This window comes from Plectropomus leopardus, chromosome 7 (genome assembly GCF_026936395.1).
Source record: "Plectropomus leopardus strain MGB_pleo_1.0 chromosome 7, ASM2693639v1, whole genome shotgun sequence".
Classification (NCBI taxonomy): Eukaryota; Metazoa; Chordata; class Actinopteri; order Perciformes; family Serranidae; genus Plectropomus; species Plectropomus leopardus.
In genome coordinates, this window is record NC_142182.1 from 35,710,884 (window position 1) to 35,737,603 (window position 26,720).

The 26,720-nt window shown below is 38.5% G+C and overlaps 1 long non-coding RNA gene across 3 annotated transcripts in view; it reads left to right on the forward strand.

Moving 5' to 3' along the window:
* Positions 1 to 26,720, forward strand: part of LOC148189250 (uncharacterized) — an 86,948-nt gene that overhangs the window by 16,056 nt on the left and 44,172 nt on the right. Inside the window, exon 4 of one of the 3 annotated variants that reach the window (XR_015776903.1) lies at positions 26,415 to 26,488. The exons of 1 other annotated variant lie outside the window; for it this stretch is intronic. This is a non-coding gene — a long non-coding RNA (uncharacterized LOC148189250). Of the gene's footprint in view, positions 1 to 14,223; positions 14,306 to 26,414; positions 26,489 to 26,720 lie in introns of those variants that run through there. One more of the 3 variants, XR_015776902.1, reaches the window with a different exon arrangement.

Here is a 26,720-nt window from a genome sequence, read left to right on the forward strand (position 1 = left end):
ACATCGGTTTCATTATTGGCCCTGAATTTTACAATCAGCACAACCCTAGTTAGTTAAAAATGCTGAAAAAAAAAATTAATCTTGTAGGGAAAGAATTAACGACCCACTGCACAGACATTTACAACTGGTTTTAATCATTTCTATTACAGCATTGTTAATTAAATTGATTTGCTCATGCAAGTGCATGTTTATTGCAACCTTATTGAGCAGCGCTCTACAGTACATGGAGTAACCCATGCTACTGCTAACATTAAATCAAGCTGTCACACCTCATAGTCCTTTTTTGTGCCTTTGACAAAGGGCAGCTTAGGCTTGATGTTCCTTACAGGACTACAGAGACTAATGATAATAAAAAGGATTACTCTTGGAATAAGAAAAGGTGCTGTAGTCCAGTCTTAATTGGTGAGCTCCCTTGCTAAGTTGATCTAGTCTTGAGGCTGCCAGTTAGTGAACTGGTCAATTAATCTTCCCTCTCTCATAATGAGGTGGGGGATTTCAGATGGCTGGCCCTTCACACAAAGACAGACAATGTGCCCAAAGGATCTTCTGTCCCTGCACCAAGTGACCTGACAATTAAAAAATATACCTCCCTCCTTTCCCCTCCTCACCAGGTGGCAAATTGGTCTGACCCAGCCTCATATCAAAAGGACTAACCGTGACTTCAAATCAACTTCACAGGCACAAAAAGAGGGGAAAGGGCAGCATCCTCCATGAAATAAGATTGTCGTATTAAGACTTTTGGCCCCGTATCATTCTGCCTTCCTCATTTTGAGGGAAATGGAAAGAGACTTGTTGGATCCATCCTGCTGTGTGTCACAAAGGTTTACCCTCTCAGAGGAAACAAACTGTGCTGTAGCATGACATTAATTTGACAATGCAGATGTGACAGTGGAATAAGCTAAATGTTTAGGGTTAAATATGCTTGACCTTGCATTGTGCCAGGCTTTAAATCTGTTTAGTGAGAAACAGGATTGGAAACATAGATGCTGGTAACAACAACAGGCAAAATGGAAACCAGCATCAAAGTCCTGACATGTGACCTTTACACTTTGATTTTATCTAAAGAAAAAAAAAGCAATTTTATGATAGTGTTCTTATTGTCGTTTGTACGGTGTAGCTTCCTCCAGTTAATTATGACATGAAAAAGTGTGTTTTTAGCAGGTGATGTCAGGGTTATGTAAAGGTAGTGACCAGGCACCAGACCATAAGCACCAGGTATTTAAAAGGAAGCAACAAAATGCGCAGATGCAGTGAGGAAAAATACGAAAAAACGGTGAAGGAGTGAGTTTGTTTTTACTTTACGACTTTTGCTGGAGATATTGTTTACAGACAGTTATTGACAATTCCTACATAGTCTACCTTTTGAACCTTTACTGATGTACTTATAAGTTTCTTTATAACGGTAATGCATATACACTCAGCAGTATAACAGGCCCGTATTTTGAATATTCGGAACAAAGAGAATCAGTTTTGCTCTGCTGAATTAAAGAGAGATCATGCATTTTGGAGCCTTGGTGAGTAACAGTCTTGTGGTTCCAGCTCAGTGGCTAACCATTAGGGTTGCTGATGACATTGTTTAAGTTCACTGCTGAGTGTCAGTTGCTACAATCCTCAGTGATCCATGACTTTATCAGGTGCTGCCATGCAGAACGCTGGTACAAACCAGGAATTAGTCCACTCACTGCCTCAACCTGGTTGTTTGACCCCTGATATTTTGACATATCCTGCTGGAGTTCGACTGCCACAGAATTTGACAAAAATACCTGTTGAGTTATTAGTAATGTATGGTATTGTGTAGATTCTGCCTTGTGACACATTGTAATATAGCAAGATTTGAATTTTAATAGCCTCAATGATTACTTTGCAGTTAATTGATGTGGTCCTCTCATTATTGAATATTACCAGGTCCGTGTTCTGGCAAGAATCTGGTGATACAGCATGTTCCGACTGTATTTTCTGCGTAACACCTCACCTTTTTTTGGGTCAGAAGTGACTGTAATTGGGCGAAAGGTTGGGGCTGTGGAGGAGCTAGGGTGGATCTGACTAAGGAGCTGAGGACACTACTGGCAGAAAATTATGCGTAACGTTAAGCCTTAATAAAATGTTTGGGGCCAGCCTCATATGGCCATTAAAAGAATTGCAGTTTTTGGCACCTCTGCATTGGCTCCATTTTTCAGCCCCACAGGTTGCTTCTTGATTTTGCTGTGTCAAGACCCCAGTAAAATAAAGAAAACAAGATTAAAAAAACCTATAGTCACATTTTTCACTCTTTTAGAGGACTAAGTGGTCTTTACTTTCCTAAAAGCTCACCACTTACTTGGATTTCTTTTTTATCAAGCTTTCATATGTGGCACACGGATATACTGCATTTCTGCTTTGTTGGTGGCTGCTGTGTTCAAACCTGTACTGGATTCTGTTATTGTCCTGTAGACCATTGACACTGACACAGATGTTATAAAGACAACTTTTTTTATTGAGTCTACTATTTAGCAAGGCTATTGTTTACCATTGAGATAAAAAGCACTTTCTTCTTGTTTTTTTTTTTTTTAAACCTCCAAATATATCAGTATCGGCCTCAAATATACATAATCTGTCGGGCTTGCACTTTAAGCCAGTGGTATGCTAGAGTACTGTTTACAAAACAGGAGGGATGGATGACAGAGTATGTTTCTTAACCAGTAGGTGGTAGTCATATTACATCAGTGACGTGTAATCATTCAAAGGCTTTAAAAATACATTTTGGAGGGAATCCATCCCTTCTTACTCTGCAGGTGCTCTCTGACTGAAGTCTGCATCTCTGTGGAGATACCTTATTTCTGACCATGTACAATTTAAAGTGACCAACAATGTCAACATGCTGCTGCATGTCACTCTTTGCTTTGTGGTTCCATAAAAAAATCTAACAAATACAAGTATGATACTTTGTGAACTTTTGGGCAGTTTGGGAGATTGTAGTTTTTATAGTATTAGAGAAATTATTATCATTGCAAAAGGTTAAGGTTATGCACTATGCAAATAGAAGAGCTTGTGGTGTATACATTTTACCTATAGCCTCAATAAAAAAATGATATTAATTGGGAATCTTGCATAACCTACCTTTTAGAAAATACAAATATAGCCTTCAGGAAAAAGCAGTTTCTTTTCCTGTGGCTGCTGTATAGCTCTTATAGTTCGACAGGAATATGTCTAAACATGAACTTGACCTCACTCATTTTCAATTTATAGTGACTGAATTGTTCAAATAGTAAAACCCCTGTGAGGGATGATTTAATAGTGAGAATCCCTAAGTATGGGTCAAGATCAGAGTCAAGTTTTTTTGGCTCTGTCTTGTAGAGTAGAGACTCCACCGAGAGTAATTATTTGTGGAGGGTTTAGGGCCCTGGGGGTGACGGAGTGGGCGGGAGGGGCAGAGGGTGCGCTGAAACGGAAAGCACGCCAGTCCCACTCACGGTTGATGCTCAGTGAATCTGAAAGGTCATGTCATGTTTTCTGGCAATTGACTCGATTGGTTTGGATTCTGCAACATAAGGCCGGGACAGTGTGTGTGTGTGTGTGTGTGTGTGTGTGTGTGTGTGTGTGTGTGTGTGTGTGTGTGTGTGTGTGTGTGTGTGTGTGTGTGTGTGTGTGTGTGTGTGTGTGTGTTTATTTGTGTAGATGTGTGTTTCTGCACATTTGCTGGGAAATGTGCCCCTGGGTTATTTTTTGCATTGACCTTATTACCCCGCACAGTGATGAGCTTGCCACATAACTTGCTCCCGCTGACTCTTTAACACACAAACACATGCAAATACTTTACCCTTTAATTATAAACGTCCACAAAAACCTTTTAGATACTTGAGAAATAATCACTACATTTGTATAAATCCAGGATTTCTGCAATACATAGTATATAATTAATCATTCTAGAATATTTAATGCTATAATAACCATGACAAGACATTTTCATTAAATGCTTAAATAACTAATTTTTTTTTAATCACATTTATGGAGATTATTGTGGGATATTTCACCAAGAAAGACAAAGACAAGTTTGTGTTGTATGTGTGTTGCAGTCTCCACCTCCTTAAATGAACGGAGACAAAAACAATATTAGCACATTTAATTAAGGTTGATCACAATCACCAAACACAGACAGCTGACAACCAGAAGCCAGCTCAGACACATTGCACACTCTGTGCTGCAGTCTGTAAGGATGTATCCACTGAACTGGCTTCTGCCTTGCAGCCATTCTGTGCAAGTAATTTACCAGAACAATGTAATCTTAACCTCTCCCCTTTCTTCATCATCTGCCAGGCTCAACTATCCAGCTATAAATAAGGAAACTCCGTCAGCATGAGAAAGATTTCTATATATGGAGTGAAATGAACCACTTTAAAAGCTTTTAAAGCACAAGTGATGCCTATTAGTATTTTTAACCCATATATTTTTGGCATTTCTTCTCCACGCAGGCATATAAGTTGTTTGTGTCTTAGAATATGTCCTTTTTGTGGAAAAAACATGTAATGTAACCACCAAAAAAAGGAATGAGTGTGTCCTCTAGGCGATAGCACACTACATGCAGTTTTACCAGCAAATCCCTCGCCAGCCTTTACTCTGCCATGCCTACGCGGTTGACTCCTGCACTCCAGCAGATCGGTGGCAGAGGTCCAGAGTCACTTAGATCATTTTACCCGGGGCAGAAAGGGGGCAGAGAGGAGCCACTGACCCTGCGCTCGTCAGGCAGGGCTTTACGCCTCGCTGACTTCCCTGGTGTGACATTTCTCCTGTATTTGCCCCCTCCCAACGCCTCCCTATGTAACCACCACTGCAGTGCAGAAAAAGGATCATTGTCTGTAGAGATATCAATCAAATGAACAGCATCTGGGGTCAATCTGCTGTCAGTGCTCTCCCTTTGCTGTCCCAGCACTCATGTAAAGTGACAATAATGACAGTGTGTCAGAAATGTTGCCAAATGTGGCCAGTTAACACAAGACGACACTTCTGAATTGTTGTGTTCTTAACCGGAGACATTGTACCTGTCTCCCTCCCATCGACCATCACCAGACCGTTGCTGATGATGTGTGTGGATTCACGTGCCCCCCCACCCCTCGCTTCTGAACAAACACGCCCCCTGCTATGGGTCATACAATGGTCATGACATTATAAAAGGATCAATTGTGCCTTAAAACACTGCCTCTCCTCCATGGGGATATGTAGTAGAACAGATGGGGCTTATGCAGAGCGGCTTTAATATCTATTTAAAGTGCTTTAGAGACAATGATCTAATGAGACATTTACATTTTGTTCAGCTGGGTTTAGAAAACTCAGACCACAGCTAACTGTCATTTTCCAACATGAGTGACCTAAAATTTTGCTGATACACTGAATAAACTGAAACTTAGATACAGGTATATATATATATATATATATATATATATATATATATATATATATATATATATATTAATGTGTTTTTCACAAGAAAATTTTCAAAATGTAACTGATTGACTTTTTTTCCTGGTAAATGATGATGCTGATCTCTTTAGTGTAAGTGTAATAAATTCTTCCAATAAAAATGAAGAGAAAAATGGGGAGAAAATGGAAATTAGTTGGTGATTATGCACAATTCCCTCTTAGTTAGTTAAAAAGCAAAACAAAACAAAAAACAATACATGGGTAAACACCAGGCTTTTTGCTGCAAATGCTATTTCTTAAAATCCTATTTCATCCAAATTTGTTTTATTTATTTATTTATTATTTTACTTCTTTTTAATATTCAAATGAAAAGCAGTAAAAATAAAATAAAACAAAATAAGTGATCTCTAATCGTAGGATACATGTAATTCTACTCCATAGAAACCATCTATATTAGAAATTATTTACCAGGATGCTTGTTCCATAGATGGGAATGCTTGCTGCATGTTATGATTAAAGACTGAAGCAAAGTTGAAAGACCTGGACACTCTTGCTATCCATACGCTGCCGTCAAGGGAGTTGTGAAGAAGCGGTTGGTAAGGTAAAAGCTAGGACATGCTGTGCTGGGATCAACACGTGTCTGCGAAAGCCTGGAGGTTCCACAACAATCTGTTCCAGTTGGTTCACTCTTGTGCTGTGACCTCAATTTTTGACTGCTGTTGGAGCTTCCATGCACTCTGGTTTGACATAAGAATAGTACAGGCAGCTCTACACCCGCCTAGCCGAGCAGAGGGGGGCAGAGTGGAAGAGCTGCTCGAAAATCCAACAATAAAGCTGAGGAGGAACGTCAAATTAACATCCGCTCTTCCTGGGCTGCAAGAGCATCTCTAACTTGGCAATCCTGTGAAATGACACTTTCAATTGGGGTCAATTGGACCCCTGCCTCTGGATTTCAGGCTGATTTTCTGCCTGGGGGTAATCAAGGGCTGTAGATATAATTAGAGTAACAGGCTTTCATACTGTAGTTCAAACACTGCCACTAAACATTTGAGCAACACTAGGGGTCAGTGGCAGTCCGTGCAATCATGTGGTGAAGAGACCCATGCATATCATCACTTTCAGGTGCGATCAGAGGGCAGAATTTGTAGTAGCTGGCCAAAGGTGGCGTATTTACACAAACTCTAGCAGTTTCTTGCAATTGTATATGTGGTCCCACAATTATTTTTATATTTACTAAATAAAAGGTTGCAAAAGGTTAATTATGAGACCATTGTTCAATGCATATAGCCAACATCAATTCATAACCGATTTATTTGTAAAATCTTCATCTCTTCTTCGCTGTCTCATTTTATGCAGGAAGTGATTGTTGGCTCTTAGTGCTATTTGTTACTTTCTCCACTCCCTCACCGCGGCACAGCAAAACATCTCCGCAGCAGTGACACGGTGGTCTAGTAATTATCTAATTGTTCGAGCTATGTCTTTCTTTGATTTATGGTCTTGTATCAGTGGCTGACCTGATTTATAATGAGGTTCCCCCACTTGTGAAAATATGAACCTGAATTATGTGGCACCAGTCCAATTATTTCTTTGTTCGGCTGAGGCTCCTGTCGACATTGACGGTGTGCATCACAAATAGCTGCCATTGAAGCTTTCACCTAATAACAATAATATGATCCATCATTTTAGATTGGCCCAATCACACCTCCCACCATGTTACCTACTCCATCCATCATTGTGTAGATGCACCCTTATCCCAAAAGATTGCAATCAGATATTTTCCTCTAATGGATTATTGGTAGTTCATCAGATTGGAGTTTTCATTGCAATGTTTATCAATTTCACACCTGCCAGGTAGCGTATATGATATGATGGTCATTACTGCAGCTCTGTGTCTGTCTAACCACAGCAGCAGAAGCAGCAGCCGAAAAGCAACATGACTGCACCTTCCATTAATCCAGCCAGCCTCCCATTATCAAGTTCAGGCCACAAAGTCAAAAAACTGGGCACTAAGTGGAGCAAGTTGCTTGGCACAAGGACAAAGTTGACAGAAAACATAAGGCCCCCACACACTGTCTGGACAGCAGGAGGCTGTGAGTACATGGGTTGAAGAATAGACCCAGCCTCAAACACATCCACTATACAGATGAGCTGCCCCCTTCAAATTAGCACCGAGCACAGAGACTGCTGCCGGTGTGTGATGAAAAGATGCACGGCTGCCACTATTTGTGCCGCTAAGGCATTCATCAAATTAATTACTGGTGGATCCAAGCACCTCTCTGATACCTCTTTATTTTGAGTCCGGTAAATGGGGACTCAGACTTGTGCTGACAGAGAGGCCTAATACACCCAGTCTTTTGCTGCACATAATTAATTGAAATCTTTGCTAGCTTGACAAATTGGAATGATGAATCTATCTTCTATGAATAGCTTAAGAAAAAAATGCATAATCAGTCAAAACCATACAGTAGAAGCAACATCTTGCTCTCTCCGTCTCACTCACTCGGTCTCTGTCTCTCTCTCTCTTTTGGTCTCTGTAGCATAGTATGATCCATTAGGCTGAGAAAGCATAGCTTGTTGAGAAGACTTCCCCTCCCTTCACCACCTCGATTGATAACTTTGGCTTCTTACTTTAATAGAGCGGTCAAGGTGGAGAGTTCCTTTGTATAGTTCAATAGAATAGGGGAGAACATCAATCAAACTCCACTGTTCTTTGCCACAGGAAACAAATACACTAGTCTCTAATCTCTGAAATCATAAATTGTCATAGCAGTCAATATAATTGAATAAAGCAAATCAGCAACAAGCTGCCATAGTCAATATTATTTATAATAACAATGGATTTATTGCATATATTATGCTCAGTGTTTTCATTTTCTGGCTTCAACTTTACTATTTTACTTTTCTTTTAACACTTTCATAGCTCTAAAAAAAAAACCCACTGTTTGCTACTTTCTGAGCGTGGAATGACAGACACACTCTCAGTATATTAACATGATATTAGAAAAGATGCTAGCCTGGGCTAGAACTGGACTTTTAAAATACATGTAAACATGTTAGTGTGACTGAAATCGGGCTAAATTGAATTTCTTGAGATTGGACTAACACACCAAGATAATCCAATTGTAAACTGAGCTATTCTGCCATGTTGGACACCTCAGTCAGACTTTAACTGGACTAGGTGTTTTACGCATGCACCTTGTCGCTGTGCTGGCCTCCCTTGGTGATTACAAATAGGGACTGTTCTTCAGTTATTAGGGAGAAAGGGATGCTGCAAAACAGGTGAGGCATTTAAAAAAAATGTAAAAGTACTGAGGAGGGACTTTATGATTTTATTTTTGGCTTAGGTGACTTTAATTAAGAAAGTCACACACCAGCCACCCCCCTCCTCTGATAAAGTACAGTCCTACAACACCGGCACGAAGCTAAGTGATGTCCTGCTGTGGACGGGCTGCAGCAAAACATATTTTAGCCACCTAAAATTATCAATATCAGTGTAAGTGTTTACAATATTTTAATATTTACTCCTCTTACCCTTCCACAACAGCTGATGGAGGCAGCGGTGGAGCAGCAGCTCTGCTGTTAATTGGAGTAAAATGAATGTTTTTCTCAGTCGAGTCTGGTGTTTTTGATAGAACAGCTTCTAATCCCTGTTGTAAAGGTTTTTTTATGTTAAGGTAAAGAAGTGAAAATATTCTAAATATAGCATAGGCTACCCTTAAACTGCTATTGATTTTTTAAGTGGCTTAAAACTAATCAATGAAGGCAGAGTTTGCTCCTTGCTGTTTTACGTACGTGAGTAACACAATGGTTTTCTATGCCAAAGTTATCATAAATAAACAGTTATGATTGTGATTAGATCAGTGCCAAGGACTGTATAAATAATATAGCCTAATTGCAACTATCTGAAAGAGGGCATATCTCCAGCATCCATAGAGGAGTTAGACATACTTTCACTAATAAATGGATTCTCCCCCGGTACTTGTATAGAGGGACAAGGACAGTAGTCCAATTAAATGGCCTAATCGAGCTACAATTGTAGCTCGACTAAACTGTGCAAGTAAACATACTGAGCTAGTGATTAGCTGGTCAACATAGTGGATGTTTTTGTAGCTAAAGAATCTGACTTTTCTCTCAGAAGTCAGTGGAGACCAAAGTCAGAGCTAAGAGTAACCATTATTGGACTGATATTCACCAGGTGGACAGAAACATGACTCGAAATTGATGCTTATGTTGCATTAGGCAACTGTTTGCTAACATGTTTGCCACATCAACTCAAAAAAATCTAATCTGTCAGCATTCACAGGTTATTTCCAGTGCCTCCAAGTGGGGAAAAAAATAAAGTTGTTGCCGGTTCATAGTCTGAGATCATTATGGATTATAACTAGGTTTGGTCACTGATGTATATATCATCACTCATGTCTGTTTCTTCTACCGCACTATTTTTGTAAAGTCCTCTTTTTTGTGTACTTGCACCTATTTTTGGCTAATTACCTGTTTCCAGGTGAACCTGTTTGCTGGTGGAGTGATGTGGCTGAGGTAATGTTTATGCAGATCAGATGGAAAAGTGCAATTTTGGTACTGATTTAGGCATGAAATGGCACTTATCAGCTCCCTTGTTCTAACCACCTCTTATGGCAAATACAGGCATAAACAGCAATTTAGTTTGAAGTAGTATGACAAAAGATGTTGTGAAAGACAGCGGTGCACATCAGTGCACCTTTTACTTGTTTTTCAGCTGCAACTTCACACTAACATTTAAACCCCTATTAATTTACTTTGTATGCGGTGGTAAACCGAAACTCTGTGCCAATATGGCGCTGGTTCTTAAACAACCAGTACTAGCAGACCTGATCATAACACAGGTTGCCTTATTTTGGTGCCAGATTGTGTGATTAGCGAGACAATGAGAGAGTGTGAGTGAGCCTGTGTGTTGAGGTGACATGAGGCTGCAGCGTGTGAACCAAGAAAGTATGAAGTTTAACATAACAGTGCAGTTTTTGAGTAAAAGATTATATATATATATATATATATATATATATATATATATATATATATATATATATATATATATATATATATATATATATATATATATATGGTTGTTATATATATGCTGTAACACATCAAGACCCAAGCAAAGCTCCCGTGTCTTGCATGTTGCCTGCTGATTAAAGTGAAAGGACTTGGCCCAGAAGTTAGCAAGACAAGCTAACCTCCCACTGGAACCTGATCAGACTCACTTAAGGTGGCCTGTTAAGGTGGACCAGCTATTGTCATTATAGTGACAATCTCAGCTGTTCCTAAAAAAATAATGGAGAAATGTCTGACTGTTGAGTCTCTCCTGAGTTAGGGAAATAGTTATTGATTACAGCTCAACTGGGCTAGATTTTATTTATTGTATTAATTTGTTAAAAGGGTTTTGTATTTATCCATATTTTAATTTTATCTGTTAAGAGCTTATTTCAAAGTTCAAATATGCCTTTGCCATAAATTTTTTAATTTCTAATTTTTTAAAAACTTAATTTACCGACATTTATTGCTTTTTTTTCTTTCTTTTTTTGAGTATCCGTTCAAGCACTGTTTAAACACTGATACGATTTCAAAAGTATAATTTTAATACCGGTATTGGAAAAAGCCAAAAGAATACCCAACCCTAGGTGGGATATACATTGCGCAATTTACATCTGTGGACAGCTGCGGACTTGTAGTGGTTGGGCAGCTGCGCACCAAGTTCCATTTATACTACGACTGAGTTTCTGTGTCAGTCTAGCAATTCATGCATGCACACACTGATGCACACTCTGTTCCAGTTGGTGGCACTAATGCCAACTGCCATAAAAATCTTGTCCTATCTGTCTCACAGATATTTATATTTTTAGTAGAAGTATATGCACGATATCCGGCCAGGGGTTCAGTGCCATTTGATAGTCGTATTTCTTTAAAGATGAGTTGCATAAATGTTGGTAATGGCTTAACTGCTTGGACAACCTCTCCTCAAAACAAGCCTCTGTTTTGTAATCTTCTTCTTGTTGATTCTGATAAACCAGCTAGAGATGCATACACTACCAATGCGGAGCAAAAGATTATATTTTAAAACTGGAACTTGCTATATGTACCGTCCACATGGTCATAAATGTTGGGCTGCATGCGGACGTCCACGTAGGGGTTTGCATGGACCCTCATGGACATGGGCTGATAACAATATTTATGTCACATGGACTAAAGTGGACCCTTGGACATGTGGACGCATAAAGTATGAATTGGTCTTAACACATCAAATGCTGTCTGCTAGAAGCAGCAGATTCAAGAGCATGACGTAATTGAGTGCAAGAGTAATAATTTGTCCTCACCTTCTATTGATGCATAAATATGCAAAGAAATGTGTAATTTGAGGGAATTTGCTAGTTGAAATCTATTACATAGAGTAGATACATGTTTGTAGTGTATGGAGTCAAAATTACAGTGCATTGTTATGTAATACTACCTGACAATTATTAAACGTTATAATTAAAAACAGCTGTTCTGTGGGAATAAAGGTTTTTGTTTTCCACATTTATTGTGGTGTTGGCATTTGGTTTTTATGAAAAAAAAAACCAAACCAAAAAAAAAACAACATATGTTCAGCAGCATTTAAACACTAAAATATTGTACTTTGCCACATTTTCATTGTTAAAATATAGGTCCAGGAACAGTATGCGGTTTAAGATTTCAAGGGTATGATAAGGGTGTTTGTAGAGAGGACAAAACCATCACATGTGGCAGTAGATGAAATATAACACAAAAATATGCACAGCAGTCTGTGTTTGTGTGCACATGCGTATGTGTACATGTATGTGTCTGTGAGCGCAGATTGAGAAAACACTGAATGTGAAGGTTGTTGCTGTGAAGGACATATCTTGTCTATGGTAAGTAGTCATCCTTAATAGGTTTGGTTTGGATGTGAAATATTGGTGTGCCAAGTCAGTATGTGACATTAGTGTTGTCTCTAGGGAAAACTCCAGACTGATCTCAGTTCAGCAAGTACTGAGACAGGATAGGGGGCTAAATAAAGGCTCAGATAGATGAAACTGTACCTAAACCTTACAACCTCAAGACAATCACTCCCCTCCCCTGTCTATGATGTCCATGTTCATTATAAATACAATATTTTTGCTTGACAATATACCTTTCATTTGAGCACAAATGTTGTTTCTGTGGACTTATTTATAGTATTTATGCTCATTTCAGTGCAGTTACTTACCAGTAGCAAATACTGATGCTTGTGCATTGGAGATTATCTTGTTATGAATATATCAATAAATTATATTGGTGTTATTATTATATACAAGCTGTTCTCATCCACTGTTGGTGCTTATACCTTTGAAAAGTAATGCACTTTAATCTGTCCATAACCTATCTAACCGTGAGCCATGAGGCTGTGATCCTGTGAATTATGGCCTGCCAGCTGTTATCCTTTAAATCATGATAGTAAAAGAGGAAGTCAGGTCACGAAGTATAAAGACTGACAAAGTCCTCACCAGGACACCAGAAATTGTGCCGGGCTTTGAAGTCAATTTTCGTGGTGGCCAAATAGTGCAATTACACCGTCACATGAAACCCTGCAGTCCAAGAAGATTTTGTCCCATTGACTTCGTGGTGAAAGAGATGTCAGTAAATGAGAGAAAGCATCTTTTTGAGCATCACAACCCCAGTGAAATGACTTGTTTTGCGATCAGGATTTGATCCATTTAGCTCAATAACATTTTTAAATTTAGGAGCTGCACAATCAAATAATTGTGTCCTCATTCAGCTGGTGGAAAAGACTATTATAGTTGCTCATTCATTATAAAGGACCTTAGACCGTCTTATTTTCTCCTCTGCATATTTCTAATACTATTTAATGAAGCCAAAGTAATTAAATGAAAACATTTCTGTGCTCATATCCGATTACTCGATTAATTGCAAGAATAATCGGTAGATTACTCAATAACTAAAATAATCGATAGCTGCAGCCCTAAAATATTCATGATAGCAGCTCTGCAGATAGAAAACATATGCCTCACTTAATTCACTGTCAGATGGAAACAAACTAACAGCTTTCCAGTTCCTATATTAATAGTATTTGCAAATTGCAGTAGTGTTCCATTGTCACAAAATGCATCTAAATAGTCATGGGCTGGAGCTCTGCAAAAGCCCTGCTTTGTGTGTGTGTTTATGTAAGAGGGAGAGCTGAAGGAGAGTGAGGAAACCCAAACGCTGGTGGCTTATAAAAACGTCTTACCAATTTATACTCATTGTTCGCAATATATATCTCACCTGGAACAAGCTGTGAAATCGCCCATCCCTTGATTCCCACATCATGTCACATCGTCTTATAACATTCTCAGATTGCATTATTCTTAAGTATTTAACAACATGACATCCTCCAACCATGATTATTTTTTCTAAATGTTATCTAACCTGTGGGGTTGCTAATTTTCAAGATATTATATGAACCATTGCAGTTAGGATATGCTGTATTATGATGACTAAAATCACAGGGATATAAAATTGAATGTTAAAGACATAATGAAACTCTTCGTCTTTGCCTCTACCTCTATATTTTCCATTGTGTAGCAAGTGATTTTCCTTCTAAACCAAAAGACAGTTTCCTCCAAATCAAGTAACCAATTAGAAAAATGCCAATTTTTAATTGTGACACAGTTACTTTATTTAAAAAAAAGGCTGCAGGAAGCTAGGGGTTTTACTTGTTTTAAAAAGTCTTGGCTCTCTGAATGAAGTGGTTCTTTGATTGAAATCCTTGCCATGGAGCGTGACATGAGCATTTCCTTTCTGTTCTCCTATTATCAGCTGAGCCTGTGGTGCACAACCTAATCCCTCTTCATCAAAGCGGTGTGGGCAGCAGTCAGCGAGATGTGACCATCAATTAATCACCCACTACCCCCCTGACCAAGCTCAGTCCCAGCACAGATGTGAGGCCTCATTGGTTTTAAACACTCTCACTGGGAGATCTGCTGCAGACGTAAGACTGCCACAAACTGGCTATGTCAAAGGGCTTCTGTGGACAGTGAAACTGTCCCCAATATGTGAGTCAGGTTTCTCTGAGGGGAGGTCAGTGTGAGAGAGCACCATCAGATTAACCTATAAACTGAGCCTTAACTACTTCCCTCTTTATAGTCCTGCTTTAGTATCTTAGCCTCATTTTTAATTGAAAGGAATGCTTCATATTTTCAGTTTCATTGTCAGTGTGCCTTTCTCTGAGATTTAAGACCAGCCAGTGAGCTCATTTACTCAGTTTCACCCTCAGGGTTTCACTGCTCTCCAGCTAAGCTGCTTTCTGGGAAGTCCATTGTCTTATTGGAAATCTTCTGAATATTGGATAAACCAATTTCCCCAAAGCCCCTATCCCTTACCCAGCCTCTCTTGCTCCAGCTGCCAAACTCCCAACGCACAAGGCAGATAAAACACCAGCTTGCTCACCTTACTTTTCATTAAAGCGCAGGTAAATGTCATTTCAAAGTGCATTTTCATTCAGCCCTATGTACTTTAAACTCCAAATGCACTATACTTTTTGCCATCGAGCCATATAATATTCCATGTAAATTTAAGCATCTCAAGACCAGTAGCTTAGAGCACTGCAGAACAGAAGGGTTGCAGAGTTCATAAATGAGTAAGAATCTCCAAATGAGTTTGGTGACCTCTTAAACTCCATGAAATTAATATAAGCAGACATCCTGCACGCTGCAGGCTACTGCAGAGCTTGGGAAGATCACTTAAGCTCTCTGAGTTCCATAAAACTTTTATAAGTTGACTTTCAAGACACATTGTAGCTGCTTATTGGTGACGACAGAGAGCGATATAGAAGCAAACAAACCTTTACTACCTTCACTTAACCCCTCATACACTTACAGGGGAAATACTAACATCAAAACACGTAACAACACCCCCAGGCTTTGCACAGGAGGCTCATCCCAAAAGATTTCAGGCTGAATTTATGCAGGCATGAGGCTTTGAGCATGGAACACAGGTGGCATGTCTGTGTCGTAGTTTACAAACTTTATTTATTATTTTATGTGAACTGAACAGTCTTCTATTGCTATTGCTGTTTTATGGGAATTTGTCACACAAGATGTGACAGATAATATATTGTGGGCTCTGTGGTAGAATATATATCCTCTCTGTTTCATCTCAATAATTTGGTACATCACCTTAGTTGGATGCATGGATGTTCCAACCAAAAGTTGCCTTAAATTAAATATTGTAACTTGTTACTCTGTTGGCCATTAACTCTTTTTTAGGTAGCATGAATAGACGATCATGTTAACAAGTAGCTGCTTGTTTGTTTGTAAACCTCCATAGTCAACTCCATTAATACATTTGATTTAATTTATTTTAATATTGACTTCATTTAAATAATTTATAGGACTTTGATTAAAACCAAAGTAAGGTGATCCCTTAATTCTACTCTCTGAGAGAACCAGGTTCTCCCACTCCCATTGTGGTGACAGTGGTGTGAGGTAGCAGTATGGTAAAATCATCAGTGCTGATGACATTACGCCGGCGTTTGGATACAAGAAGTCGATAATAGTTAGGTCGTGTGTGAGCCTCCTGAGTCAGTGTTAAGACACTGCAACAATACGATGAACCTACGTAAGAATTTGAGCCGACCCACGCAGACCTGTTGCTAACGCTAAAGCTGTGGATCACACACAAATGCAGGTTGACAAATCCTGCATAAATGTTGATTACTTTTGTTAAGTCTGGCTCAGGCAAAAATGTGCACTTTTTTGTACTTTAAATTTCTTTTAGTTTTAATTTTTATTTAATAAAGAATAGTGTAATGGTAAAATAAGTTTTGGTGTCAGTTTTTTTTAAAATCAATACAGATTATGCATGCTTTATTGAACACATATCAGAAGGTATTCTAATGAATTATCTGGATATTTCTGACATCAACACAAATAACTGAATTGATATGGAAGCAGCTGGATCAATATCGAATCGAATCAAATCGTGACCCAAAAAATCGAAATTGAATTGAATTGTGAGGTTCTTGACAATACCCAGCCATAAATGGAACTACATGGTACTTGGCTTGTGGTGCTCATAGCCCCCCAAATATGCATTTCATGATCTGGTTACTCAAGATAATCCACAAACCTTGTTGTGAGCAGTCTTATATAGAAACTATTTTTTTCTACCAAGCCACAACCGCCAACTGTATCACTGCACAAAGGGAAGCATGCATTTACTCATGGATGAGAGGCTTGTTATCGTGACAGTGCAAGATGTAAACATTCATGGCAAACTACTCCACTGAAATGTAATGTTAGGGAGCTCAATGCTGCAAGATGAGCAGGCTGTAGGTAAAAGTTTTTATACATACTGTACATACCTAAAATTATGTTCTTTCAGAGGAAGACCCTCTGCAACATCTATCCCACATTCAACAGAAGCCTTCAGAAGAAATTCTTGAGTTGTGCAATTTTTCTCTGGCGTTGAAGGAGACAAAAACACAGCTAACAAATGAGTGAAAATTGGATTTGCAATCATATAGAAAACAGTAGTGATATGTGGGTCGCAGTTTTTGCAAAACTTGCACCAATAGCAAAAGCTGGAGCAAATTCACCCTGCGTAATGTGCAAACATATGTGTTAATCACCCAAACCCAACCTGCAAAACAGAGCTAAAATTTTCTGATAATAACCGTTGCTAATAACAGCCAACTTATTGTTCACTCTATTGTATGTCATCTCCAGTACATATCACAATATAAAATGTGTTTTCTGTTTAAAAATTACAAACACAGGGAGACAGCAAGTACAATACTCACCTTTCTTTTAGTGGTTACATCTTGGGCATGATCTTGAGCATACAGCTGATATACTATGTGTTTTGTTTACATGATAGGTAAAGTGATAGGTACAGTGGTTTGTTTACATGGCATTACAGAAGTGCATATTTATATACGGATTCAGTGTAGACAGAGGCAGGGATACGCTTGCTTGTTGTTCGGACACAGTGTAAGGCCTACATATTCTCAGCGAGAAATATTTTTACCGGACATTATAACCAAAGAGATTTAAATATGTCGGACTTTAACCAATTTCCCCATTTAGAAACTGGAATATGGAAACCTTGAGCACAACAGTGCTGCTTGCTGTGTGTACTTGGGAGAAGCGGAGATGGTAAGAGAAGTTGGACTATTGCACAATTTTTCTGTAAGTTATCAATTATTTACCCTGAATGCTGCTTTGTCACTCAATGAAAAGCCCACCAGAAACCTGCAATATTTTCTAACAAGCTTAGCCAAGCTGCCGACCCACGGGTCAACCAGCGGGACCCTTGGGTTGTGGGTTGACTGGCGCATCACTAGTAAACAGACATACAATTCCAAATGAATACTAACATTGCTCTATGGCTGCAAGATGTGCAAGACAGAAATTTTTGCAAACATGCTAACAATACAACTTAATTCACTAATGATGTGGAGGTGGCTGTGTGTCTGTCAGCCTGTTTTAAAGTTTTTGTGCCCCCTAGTGGTTTACAGGGAAACTATTATGCACCCAATATTATTCTGCTCTGTCTGTAACCTTTTACTTGGAGCAGCACCCCTGGAAATCACACCTACCTTTTTTACCTGAAGATGCATAGGCAGTTCTTCTAATTACTTTCTTCAGCCTCGGAGGGTATATGTTAACTGAGTGTATGTTAAACTACTGTAGCCTGCTCCACCCTCATGAATCTTAATGCTGTTCTTATAAAAGGTGCTGTATTAAATCTCCAGTGTCCCAGAGTGTGACTGTCTTAGCAGTTGGTGGGATACTAATCTGAACATGCCTCTGGAAATTAAGAATGAGAATTGGCTATTTAAATATGATCAAGCACAGTGATGCCATGGGTATTTGCTGGCGGTTATCTCCTGTTCAGAAGCTGGCCCAGGTTAAGCAGCATGTTTTTGAGGAAAGTGGGCCAGCAAGATGAATGGAGACACTGAAATGTATATAATGAGGATGAAATTGACTTCTCCCATAAGGATGTACTCATGCTTAATGAGTTTTACCCCAACCCTAAAAGGAGATTTACTGGGCTAATCTTCTCCAAGTTGTGACTGTGTAAGAATAAGATAAGATGTTTCTGTTTATTATTATATTATGATTGTGGAAGAATACAAGAAGTTTATAGTTTAGACCCAGCTGGCTACTAATGTTAGACTAGATATTTGGTTGAATTAAGGCTGTGAAGTTGTGTCAAGAAAATAATTAATTAATTCATTAATTCATTCATTTTCTGTAACCACTTGTCCTCGTAAGGGTCACAGTCAGGAAAATAAATGTCAGGAAAATGTCTAATGTCAAAGTCAAATTTACATAGAATATTAAGGACAGACAACGATATCTTGTTGTTTTTAAATTGTGTTGTAAAGTAAGCAACATCCAGTTTCTTCCAAATGTTGCCTGCAGACATCATCTTGATGTAGAGTTGCAAAATTTAGTCAAAACATTTGGAGAACAAAACCCAAGGTCTGCAAAATGTCGTAATTTTAACATTTACACAAGGTGAAACTCTGACATCATTATACATTTTAAACACAGTCAATCCTATTTTTATTCCAACCAACATTTAAGGTCTGTCTGACATCTTTCTGATGTCATACTGACCTTTGATACCAGCTGGGTAGTGTTGTTGATGCAGGGAAAAGAGCTAAAAAAAACGGTGAAAGACAACACTATAATCTATAAATGTCTAGAGTCATGTATATTAAATCAATTAAAAATACAGCCAGAGTTGAGTATTTTACTTGTAGTTTGACAGTCCAGGAAAAGATATCAGGGTCAGCTTTAATATTATAAACATGTCTGTTTTACAGAGCATCAACTTCACTCCTGCTGGGTACTAATTTTTACTTACTACATCCTAATGTGGGGCTGCACAGTGGTGCGCTGTTGCATTGAGGGTTCTGGGTTCGAACCTGCTTGCCCGCTTGGGTGTTTGCATGTTAGTGTGGGTTTTCTCTGGCTTCGTCTCTAGTCCAGCAATGCTGGTCAGGGTAATTGTTGACTTTAAACTGCTCCCAGGTGTGAATGGGAGCATGAATATCCATCAGCCTTGTAATAGTTGGGTGACCTGTCAAAGGTGTACCCTTTTTCTTTTGCTGAACGACAGCTGGCATTGGCTCCTGCCCCTCCGCGACTCTGAATAGGGTAAATGGTGATGGATAATGGATGGTTGGATATTTCTGATGTGATGCTTTAAATCTCCTTTGGAATAAAACACAGTGCTAAAAAAAAAACTCTACATGTCTTCAAGGCAATTTTGCTTGGTTGTCATATTTCCACTTAATGTGCCATTTGGTGCCTTACATTGCTGGCCTTGCATTTTTATTAACTGTGAAGCTCTTTGGCAGTTTACAAAAAGTTTATATCATTTTACTATTATCACATCAACAGCATTTAATAAAGTAAAATAAACAACTGAGACATCATGTTGTTTCATGACATCATGACAGCAAATGTGTTCTTTAGTGTAAATGGTAAATGGACTATACTTGTATAGCGCTTTTCTAGTCTTATTGACCACTCACAGCGCTTTAACACTACATGTCACATTCACCCATTCACACACACATTCACACACTGGTGGCCGAGGCTACCGTACAAGGTGCCACCTGCTACTCAGTAATCATTCACACACACTCACACTCTGATGATGCAGCATCGGAAGCAATCTGGGGTTCAGTATCTTGCCCAAGGATACTTTGACATGTTGCCCGGAGGAGCTGGGGATTGAACCGCTGACTTTCCAATTAGAGGGTGACCCACTCTACCTCTGAGCCACAGCCGCCCCGTGTAAACTGACTGCATTTCCAATAAGCATCTCATGTTATCCGCATAGTGATAGGGGAATAAGAACCTGTCATCTAGTAACTAGGAGAGCTAAATCAGATGTGCACTGGCCCAAAAACATGACTGTCACACCCAGATGAGTGCCATTTGACTGAAGTGTGGTAATAGTGTCAGGCTTTTAATACAAAGTCTCAGATCTGACAAATAGTGATGGCATTACATAAGAGTGATGCTCATAAGTTTCAAAGAGGAATACAGCCATAACTCTGATTTATACAACCTGAGCTGAATTCCAAAAATAACATGATGCTTCACTTCATATATTTATATCATATATTTTTTTAAAAAAACATCTCTAACAATCTTACACATAGTCCATATTTATCACAATATCAAAAAAATAAAAAAAATAAACAAGGATTTGGACAACTACTGTAATTTATTAACTTGCAAAACATATATTTAACAGGTGCCAATTGCATGGCTGGGGCAGTTCTAACTTAAACATGTTTTACTGCTTGTTTTGCCAGGCATTTATCCAGTTTTAGGTGGTTGGAGAGTAATTTTAAGCCAAAACAATATGGTGACTTTTTATTCCATTGAGCAGTGTCTTTGAGATCAGAGCTGCCACACTGTCAGAAACACGGCTTCTCATTATTCAAGAACTCAGAAACACAACCTGTTGAACGGTCGATTAACAGGCATCATGAATGGCTAAAATAACTGTTTTCAACACAGGAGAATGGTTAAATAATCAATAATCAAGACATTTAGAGCAGAGTCTTGCTATGGGTCATGTGCCCACCGGTGCTTGGTTGGTGACCCGCAAAAAAAGTGATTCGTAGGTGGTATTTTGTCTTCTGTGCCAGCTGGAATATCAGAGCCACTTCATTCAGGTGTGTTACTACAGGTACGATAACTGTCGAGATGTGCAGCTTAGCGTTATGAGAAGAAGTAGAAAATGTATTCCTTAATTACTTTTATAATTACTATCTTTAAATATTTATGAAATGCCCCAAAATAATCACTTTGAACTTGCTGCTCAACAAAACTATTTAAACAAGGCATGATTATCATAGGATTTGCCTTTTCAGGTCGGGTTGCAGATCTTTTGGCAACGGTTGGGGTCAAGTTGCAGAGCTAGTAATTAGTCGTGTGGTTTTGTGAGGCAGGGCCCAGTTTTGGAGATAGTCTTGAGCTTTCGTGCACGACTCTGAATCAGTATCAGATATATGAAGGCATATCACTGTCAATGAATGCGCATGCGAAAATGAGAACCGCACGCACAGAATCAAACTTGTGCATGGCATACATTAACTAGACCCCCCCTCTCACTGTTAAAAATACACCCACAGTGTCAAAAAGAAAACCCCCTCGTGAGTGAGTAGGTGAAACCTGAGAGCAGGAGAGCACTGACAGTCGTTGTTCAGATTCTGCGCACACTCAAAACATGTTTTTTTTCCTTGCAGGCTGCAGTTTTGCTCTTGCGAGCAAAGATATCTGTGCGCAAGTATGGTTCTGTGCGCTTGGATCATATTTGTGGGCCTGAGCTTGATTCTGTGTGCCTGGATCTCCTTTCTCGCACTTGTGAGACATTCTGCTCATGTTTATTGACAGTGATATGCCTTCATACAGATATCATTATTGATTTATTTTAAACTTTTAAATAAGATACTGCTTGAAGGCTGGATTACAAAGCTTCTGAGAGAGAGACCCGATCCTGTCAGAGTGGCACTAAGGTTAGCCTTTGGACCAAAAAAAAAAGTCTCTCACATGCAGCATTCCAGTGAAATTTGTTAGTAACATTCTGTTGTATATGATAATGTCGACACCAGAGTAAATTTCTGTAGTGTCTTGTAGGTCAAATTTTCTCGTCTGCCCTATTAAACGCTTCCTGGTGAGACAGTCTCACGTCCCGTTTATGTTGGGATGACATTACATACATCACATTAATTCTTCGCTTGCCCGACAAGTTCATGAGGCATTCCATTTCCCAGAACACAGAATTTACTTGCCTGAGCCATGTGTTAATGCCAAGTCCTGAAATGTTTTCAAGAAGAAGAGGTAGTAGAACTAGCAACAAAAAAATGTCCTATTGTCGTATATTTTGTGACAGCCCCATGGTGGACTGAGACAAATCCTATTGCGATATCGCAAAATTTGATATATTGTTACTTTCCCATTCCTGTTAGCATCTTATTCCAGTCCATGTGAATATCTGCAATGACACAGCCAAGATTGTGCAAAATGTTAAAAAATACAAGAATACAAGAAACCGGATCATCTGCTAAAATCAAAGCTAATATCAAGTCTGCCTTTACAAGTCAATGTAAGAGTCTTGCTCATGAGTCTGTATTATCAGGCAGTTTGTGTAATTTTTGGATGTCCAAAAGTATTTGACATAAACAAACAGAATTTTTGTGATAGCTCTGCGGTTTCAGAACAGGTACAGTAGCTCATGCTCATCCCATGACATTAAGTTTGCCTAAACTGATGACGTTTACCTTTCTGTTAGACTATTAAAGGCACAGCTGTTGTATTGCATATCTGCACCAGTCATACATTCTCAGACATTTAACCAACAACACTCACTTAGAAGAAAATACACAGCTGGTCAGGGAGCAAACAAAAGGCTACACAAAAGCAGTTTTAACCAGAGGAAGTTGAGAAGTATGTGCAACTATAAAGTTTGAAAGAAAGGAATTTTCATTCAACAATATTTTAATATCTGAATCATATTAATGCAAGTTCTAGGGCTGTACCAAGTGTGTTTTTTTTTTTAACATTCGGAGCTAATCCATATTCCCAATTCTTTTATAGTTTCCATCCACCAACAGTTGCAATGTCTTTAAACCATTAATTGTACCTCTGTCTACTATCTTGCCATGACAGTTAAGCTTGTAAGTAATTATTGACGTAAGGGCATGCTACATTAATGAAGGAAAAGCCTGGTATATTAGTTGTAAAAAATTATAGTGAATTTATATGTTTTCTAAGAATCAAATGTAATGTTTTTTGGTACCTATCCATCCGGTATACTTACTTAGGTGGAGGACGTGTTGGTAGCAGTGTTAGAAAGTAAGTATGGGTAACTATATTTATTCTAGTACTGTGCTTAGAGACAATTTTGGACATCAGAAATGATCCAAAAATATATTATATATAAAATATAACACCCTAAAGCGAGCCATTGTACCTAGTTAGTGCTTGTACTTTAAGATACACAGTCATATTTTGCTGCTGATATATACATTATATATATATATATATATATATATATATATATATATATATATATATATATATATATATATATATATATATATATATATATATATATATGGTATAATTTTGCTAGTAGGACTTGGACTTGATTGTTTTTGCACGGCAGTATTTCTACTTTTACTTAAATGTCTAATGTGTAGGATTTAGTGGCACCTAGTAAGGTTGTAGAACTGAAACTTCTTCCCTGTGCCAAGTGTGTAGGGAACTACAGTGGCCAACATAAAATCATGAATGGCTCTATCTCGAACTAACTAGGCAGACATGGGGGAGGACTGGCTCTGTATGTAGACGTGAATGGCTCATTTTAAAATTATGAGAACAAAACAATTCTTCTTCGTCTGGTGATTGTAAACTAATGAAAACATAGTTGGGAATCTTATATTCCATTTCTGCCAAAAGATGCCCTTAAATCCTACATCCATGTGAGTATCTCTTTTAACAATGGCAGTCAGAGGTTTAAAATTTAAAACACTGTCTTTGTATTTTATTTCATTAGTTTTCCTTTTTCCCAGTAGTTCAGTTTCAGTTTGGAACATGCACATACATGTCAAGTCAATTTTATTGATAAAGCCCATCATCACAAATCACAATTTGCTTTGGAGGGATTACAGCAAACAACATCCCTCTGTCCTTAGACCCTCACATCGACTCACATCGAAAAACTCCCCCCAAAAAATTCTATAATGGAAAAAAAATGGTAAAAAACTCAGGAAGAGCAACTGAAGAGGGATCCCTCTTCCAGGATGGACAGATGTACAATCGATAACAATTCAATTACAGTAAATAACAATTCAATTACAGTAGATGACAAAATGATAGATAGGAAAGAGAGAGAAAGAAAGGGAGAAAGAGAGTTTGAGAGACATGCACAGAAACAATAATAGTATCAATAACATTACATATAACAACTGTTATAGATATAAAAATAGATATAAAAATAATAAATGCAATTTATGATAGCATGTAATGTTACGTGCAAATATTGCCGTTTATGTAAGTGACAATAACAGTCATATGTGTATATTAATAGTGGAGGCATGACCAATAATAATGGCAATAGAAGTTGGCGTCGAGTAGGATCACAGTATCAGTGCAAGCAAGACCCTCAACACATCATGTTTGTTTCTTGTCTATCTATAGTGAATATAAAATAAGAAATATTAAGTAAAGTATAAACTTCATCTGCTCTGTTCTGTTTCTTAAGCTGTAGTTTGGTAGCTCGGTGGAACTCTGTGGTAGAGTGATATAATGCATGGTATGATGAGATTATTAGGCATGAGTGAGAAGGCGAGGTCACAACCAGATCATTGTATGCAATAATCTCAGTTACATGCACCATCAGTATAGAAAATGTGCGGGTTAGAAGCTCACCTAGTGTGTGTGATTGTGTGTGTGCATCAGAGAGAAAGAGAGAGAGAGAGAAAGAGAGAGAGGCACAGACTGCTGGATGCTGCAATCTCCCCTGTGGGCTAATAGATTCGAGATGACATGCTCTCCGCTTCCGTGCTGAATGTTCACTGAACTTTCTGGCAAAAGAGGCTGCCACTAAAGAGGGTTCAACCAGAGGTTAATATAAACAAACAGCAGAAAATGGAGAGCTAGGGATTATTAAATGCAGGGATGACTGACAAATCCCTCATTGCTATTAGCCCTTGGCCTCCACCTATGCTCCTTTCCAAAAATACTGTGTCTTCCCATTGTTGTCTTGATGACCCTCTCTGTTAAGTTTTAGCTTTACATGTCAAGTATTCTTTATTCTTGATCATAAAGGGACACAAATCTATCTCTTGAAAGCATGTAATAAATTTCTGTGTAATAGCAGCTTTTCCCCTCTGTGTTTTCTAAATTATATCAATTTTTGAAGCTGTGTTCATAAGGTTCAATGAAGTATGATATCACAAGTGGCAATATCAATAATCTGAATGGCTTGAAGGCATTATTTATTTATTTGATTTTTTGGGAAAATGCCCCAAACCTTTTCTGAAATCCCCCTTCCTCTTCATTATATAATATCACTGTGTATATATATATATATTCAAGCTCATAGTGTTTAAACTGTATGCTGCCCTCCAGTGGTTGTTTTTTAACATGACTCATATTGCCAGACTACATGGCTGATTCTAATGAGAGAGACCTACTGTTGTATAAACTGTGGTATAGGTACAGCAACGTCACTATTTTCCAGTTTTACAGCACAACAATAACATCTTGTGAGTCGTTATACGCCAAAATATGTTATCATCAATGTTATTTTTTAAAAGTTCCTATGTGTCATGCTCTATTATGAAGTTATAAACTACACTACCTTGTAAAGAGCAGGTTAAGTGAAGGATGAGAGTTGTCCCTGCTGGGGTAGTGAAATTTATCACTGCCAGCACTAATGTGCAAATTTTGTGATGTTAGCCATGCATTGTTAACAGTGATTGTCATCTAATTAAATCGTGGTTCGTCACAAGAGATGCTTTTAATGGCGAGATAAGCTTGGGGAGTCCACTGAAGCATTCCCAAGATCAATAAAGATGTTAGAGTCTGGAGTAGGAATTGTCTCAGGGTTACACAGGCCAGTTGAATTAATTAGTATTGCTTTCTAATATCCAGCACTCAAACCTGACCAAGTAGCATTTGGTTGGTTGCTGCATGCGTCTAGCCACTGAATTTAATTTTATTTGCTGTTGGAAGCTTCATTAAGGAGATTAATCTGCCAGGTTGTCTTTTTGTACACAGAAACATACAGAGAGACTGCTAAAAATCAGACATTTTATTCTGTATTGATATTTTCAAGGCTTTTGTACTGTATTCAGAAGTAATTTATGTCCTCTTGTCCATTTGTGCCCAGTTCTTTTTTCTTGCAACAGCTTTATAAATCATGTCCATCAACCAGTTCTGAGAAAAGCTTTTCTGTCACTGTAGGGGGCCCCACACTGGCAGACTGATGTCTGCCCTATTTGTAATACTGTGATTTCAATCAGCAGGCCCTGGGCAGGTAAGACAGAATGGCTTTTTTGATTTTTCCTGGCTAAAATAACATTTTTTGGGGCCACATAAAAGTGCTCAATACTGAAAAGAATGTTATCCTCGCTGCCTGGCATCGTGCTTCATATATGGACTGAGAATAGTCTCACCAGGTTGGGCGCTCTCAGAGACCTGCAAAACAATATTTCCCTCTCAACCAATATACGCAAGATTTGAAGATATACACAAGAAAGACACTGCCTA